Genomic DNA, 5,204 nt, shown 5'->3' on the forward strand with positions numbered 1-5,204 from the left:
GAAGACACTTTTGTGATCTGGGACACATCGCCTCTTCCCTGACATTGCTTAATGCTGCTGCTCAGAGCTGAGTGCATGGCTGCTTTTTTTGCATTTTCTTGTAGTGAGGGTTGTTTGATGCCACCTGGGAACCCCCTTGAAAGGCTCCCAGGGCCTCCCTGGGCCATGGAAGTGCCACAGTTCAACTGGTCCCCACAGAACGCACCTGATCCCCAGAGTATACACCTGGTATCCCTTGGGCGTTACACAGGACAGCAGCAGTGAGGCCAGCACCCAAGCCTGGAGCCACACAGCTCCCATCAGGTGGCAACATGCCTTGGTCGGACTGAGCTACAGCCCACACCTGGGCAGGTAAAACTCTTTAGAGTCCTTTAGTCTTAAAATGTGAATGTTGCTTCTTGAAACAGGCATTGCTTCTAGATCCCCAAGTATGAAGTTCTTAGTGGAAAGGAGAATCCCTCTCCTTGTGCGTATGATATCCGTGGACCAACTACTTCCAAGTACTGAAGCTATCAGCTGGGTGACCAGCCTGGGAGCTGAGCTCTCAGGGGTACACCCCTCTTGGGGTCAGTTGCAGAGGAGTTTTGCTTCGTTTGCGGCAGTCATTACCTGTGAAGATGTGCCAGGGCTGTCAGCACAGCCCTGCTTGCAGTGCCATGTTTCTTCCCTCTGTTTCCTTTAAAGCCAAGGACAGCAAGGCAAGATAAGGTTTCATGAGGGTATAGGGTTTCTGAATCTGAGTCTTTCCTGAGATAAACTCTTTCTAATCCTTACCTGCGTGTCAGAGCCGCACAGACAGCGACCACATCCGTAACCACCCATAGGATTCTGTTGCTGGAGGAAGAACTGTAATTTAGGCTGCCTGAACTTGGCTGCAGGTGAGTGACTGCTTTTAGTTTTATTTATTTTGCTTATAAAAGTCTGTATAGCATTAATAATATCACGGAAATGTAATGGAGCCTGACACCTGTGCAAAGTTCCTACCTACATTAAGCCACTCCTTTTATTTTATTTCATCACCCATAGGATTCAGAAGAATCACCTGGTTGACAAGGTTCCCATTTATGTCCAGATAAAATGGTGCTTGGCTTGTGGCTGTATACCAGCTCGTGCTGATACAGGATTTTTGGATGCTCTTGGGTTTGTGCCTGATCCCAGACAGATACGCTCTGTGCTCTCAGCATTTACAACCTTTATTTCTTTTCCAAGATTTAAATAAAGTAGATACTCTTGGCTGTGATCTTTTTAAAGGGTTTGAATGCTTTGCAAATCTTCCATTGGAAATGATCAGCCATTGCAATCTGCTTTATTGGAGTGTATGCAAGAAACATTGAAGACACAAGAGGAAATATTAGTTGCATCCAGTCTACTCAAATTAAACCGTAAGGACAAATAATTCATAGATATTTCTGACAGGCTGAAATCCATTGCTGCCAAGTGGTCACTTAAAACCCAAAAAAGGGGAAGGAGCATCCATTCCATTGGGATGAATTAAATGCGGAGTGGGTGAGATTCAATAGCAGGTTACATTAGATTCAGAATGCAATATAAAGAGATAATGGGGTCTTTCTTTTTTGGGTGGCTTTTTCTCACCTGGAAATAAGGAGATGTTTTAGGCAATCTAATGGGACTGAGCATGGGGATCCCCACTGAGCTCTGTGAGGTTGTACAGAGTTTATCCAGTGATGCAGAGCAGAATTTGGGGAAGATTAATGTAATTTGGGGTCTAAACTGCTTCTAATTCTGGTGGATTCAGTACAGTTTGCATTTAATAGAGAATAACATGCAATTTTTGGTGAGTCCAGTGGCTATGCCTGCATCCAGCAGCCTCTGATCTGCACCTGGCTGGGGCTGCTTTTTGGTTGTGTCCAGGTATGGCCAGGACCCTGTGCTGTGTGGGCAGGCAATGCCACTGCACGATCTGCAGGGGTGCACAGAGGAATGGGCAGCCCTGGACAAGGCAAGATGCAAACTGGATGCAAAAAGCACACAAGGGTGCAACTTAGGCTCCAGAAAATTCAGCGGTTTGGGAGCCAACAGCAATTGCAGGTTCCAGGAAATGGATTTTCCCATGCACCAGGGCAGAGTCAGGCCCAGCCCTCTGCAGCGGCTGAGGGAATGCCTGGTCAACAGGACCTGTGGCCGGAGGAGCCCCAAACCCCTCCACCTGGAACGGAAACATGCAGGGGGTGGGAGCACCAGAGGGGCTGAGCAGGGGCAAATTAATGCAGCCCATGTGAAACTGGCACCATCCTGGCTGCCAATCAACCCTACAAGCAGCTCTGCAAAGGGGGGGGGGGGGGGGGGGGGCACCCCCCCACCTCCTTCATTTGATGCTGTTCCTTTTTCACTCTCACTTGGAAAGCAAAGGCTGGGCACATATCTGCAGCCAAGAAGGTGGCAGGCTGGGAGCTTGAACACTGCTGTAACTTGCAAGCAGAACCCAGTGATGGAGCAAAATCCCATTTCAGGCACAAGGAGAATGAGGGCAAGGAGTCCCACCGGGCTCACGTGGGCACTGGCATCGCCTTTCCGCCCGGTGCAGGAGGGGTACAAACATCCCACACCGCCACAGCCACACACTGGGAGAGGTGTGGGGGCTGGAGGAGGCAGCTGGAGGCAGTGGGACCGGGTACCCCGAAGCTGGAGCAGGATGAGGATGAGAATGATGCAGAAGCTGGGTTTGTTGCTCCCTTCCTTTCTTTTTGCAGCAGGTTAAAAGATGGGGGTGGATGAGAGGAGGGGTTGGCAGGTGGCCTTGGGGGACAATTGTGTTCTGCACTCCTTTTTGGTGGTGGTGGTGGTTTTTTATTTATTTATTTGGGGGGGGGGGGGGGGCTGGAGGGAGGGTGGTCCTTTGAGGAAAAAACAGGGAGTCAGAGGGTTGCTCCTGAATGCTGGGTGATTGTAGCAAGCAACCCTGGGGTTGCGAGGAGCTGGAGGGTCCCATTGACATTATCCCAGTCCCTTTAAATCTTAATTATTTTCCTGCTCTGCCCAAATTATAACGTCCTCCCCTGGGACTACAGGGTCATGGTGACCATCCTGGGAGAACTGCACCAGTCTCTGCTGAGGCTCCAGCACAGTGCACGGTGCTGCCAGTCTCAAGCGACCCCAGGTCTCCAGCCCCTGTCACTGCCTCCTTTTGCTGCTGTTGATGCAAAAATCAGGATCGATACAGGTATCAGCATGACCTGATTAGCAGCTTCCTATTGTTTTCCATTTATACCACCCATCCACTTTTGGCTGTGGCCGCAGCCTCCGGGGAGGGTTTGTACCTAGAGGCTGCCGGTGCAGAGGCAGCTGGCTTTGTTGGGGTGAGGTCGTTCGCTTGTCCCCAGGAGCAGGAGGAGGTCACAGCATGGGGCTCAGTACTCAGAGCCCCATGGGGCTGGGCTCTGCCCGCACACACAACCTCGCAGCACTTTTGGGCAGACCAGGAAAGTTTCCCATTGATTTGGCATTGACTTGTCTTTATCGCGTTACCTCCGAAAGCCCATTCAGCAGCACCAAAAGGCGCCAAGGCAGGTTTTGTGTTAAATACCCACTTAAACCTTTTTCTGAATCAAGCTAAAACACTGACTCTGGGCATGGGGAAGGTGGGGAGGGCTCCATTTCATCAGAGCTTGGATCAAGCCCAGGCGATTGCAGCCAGCTTCGCCGCAGAACTCATTTCACCCCATCTGTCTTTTCCTGCTGCCCAAATGGGTTTGCAGCAGCTTTGTAGAGGCACCTGAGATTGGGAGCACTGCAGCTTCCTCCAAGCAGGGATGGCTGCTCTCGACCTAGCTCGTTATTAAATTACATCCTGACCTGGTTAATCCATAGCTGATTAATTTGGGCTGTGTGGCTGGGTATCAGAAAGGTTTCATCTGTCTCATGGTGTGTACTCTATGTACCAGGTTCTCTGTTAATCTGGTTTATATATATATATATGGTGGAAAAAACAAATAGGAAGATGCGTGCAGGAAGGCTGGGCCAGGCAGGCCACCCTGCCTGATGTGTTGGGTTGAGGTAGTGAAGGATGCCTCTGTCCTGGACTGGGAATCCAGCTTGGGAATTTCCTCCTATGCATCATTTTCCATGGGGGTCTGGCCTGGCTTTGCAGCACATCATGAGGGCTGGGGAAACTGAGGCATGGAAAAGGTTGCAGCCCATAGCAATTAGTGGCTGCCAGTTTAGGCCAAGCATTTCTTTGGTGGTGGGATTAAAAGGTTTAAATGTTGGGGCTCAGCCTGAGCTGCTGGGCAGCACTTCCACAGCAGCGCTTGCTGGATGTCTGCCTGCCCCTTGGGGTCAAAGTTGCCCCTGGGATAAATCCCAGCAGATGCCAGGAGCTGCTGCCGGGGGGATTAGTGGGACGGAAGTGCAGGAGGAGGACAGGGCGCCCAGCTGTGGCTGTGGAAATCCTTGCGTGTGTAAAGTCTCTGCAACTGAATGTGAAGCAGAACTTTCCCATGGGGATGTGGCGGGTGCGTTGTGTAATTCTGCACCCATCAGCCTGCTTTGACCTCAGGGATGTTGCTGGTCACAGCAGCTTTTCCTGCCAGAGCGGATTTCTCAGCCCAAGCGCAATCCAAACTATTGGCATCCTGTGGGTGGTTTGCATGCTTCAGGCTTCCCTCAGCCACAGATGCTGTGTGCATGGGTGTAGGATGTGACCCTCATTAGCACCAGGGAGATTTGAGAAAAAATAAAAAAATAAAAATAAAACAACCAAAAGGAAGTAATTTTTCACCCCAAAACACCATCACCCTGTGTTTGAAGTCCTCCCAAAGCATGGGTTTGGAGGGCAGACAGGCACTGGCTGGGGCTGAATTTAGGTGCTGGGAATATTGCTTTAACTCCCTTCTAGTGGTAGATTCCCAGCAGGTGGGTACATATAAGCACCATAGTCTATAGGGGTGCAGAAGGGGATGTGCAAAATGATGAACCAGCCCTGAAGAGAAAAAAAAAATAAAAATAAAATAAAAAAAAAATCTGCATGATGTCATGTCCAATTTACAGCTGCAGCTGCAGAGGGTTGGACCTGAGTATAAGATGCCCCAAGCCTGGGGGTCCCAGGCTCTCCTCCAGGACAGGGCACTTTAATGTGCTCATTAACGTCATGGGTGGAAAATATCTCTGAGGACAGTGGAGGGAGCTGGTGGGAGGGAAATCGAGGTGACCGGGTCCCTCAGGAGCAAAGGAGCATCACTGTGGAG

The 5,204-nt window shown here is 50.4% G+C and overlaps 1 protein-coding gene across 1 annotated transcript in view; it reads left to right on the forward strand.

Annotated features, from left to right (window-relative positions):
* The first annotated feature begins 658 nt into the window (after positions 1–658).
* The window catches only part of KCNA10 (potassium voltage-gated channel subfamily A member 10), an 11,095-nt gene continuing 6,549 nt past the window's right edge, over positions 659–5,204 (forward strand). The window contains exon 1 of the mRNA XM_035347185.1: positions 659–878. The gene's annotated coding sequence lies outside the window, so the exon portion shown is untranslated. The remainder of the gene's footprint in view (positions 879–5,204) is intronic.

The sequence above is a fragment of the Oxyura jamaicensis genome, chromosome 26 (assembly GCF_011077185.1).
Source record: "Oxyura jamaicensis isolate SHBP4307 breed ruddy duck chromosome 26, BPBGC_Ojam_1.0, whole genome shotgun sequence".
Taxonomy (NCBI): Eukaryota; Metazoa; Chordata; class Aves; order Anseriformes; family Anatidae; genus Oxyura; species Oxyura jamaicensis.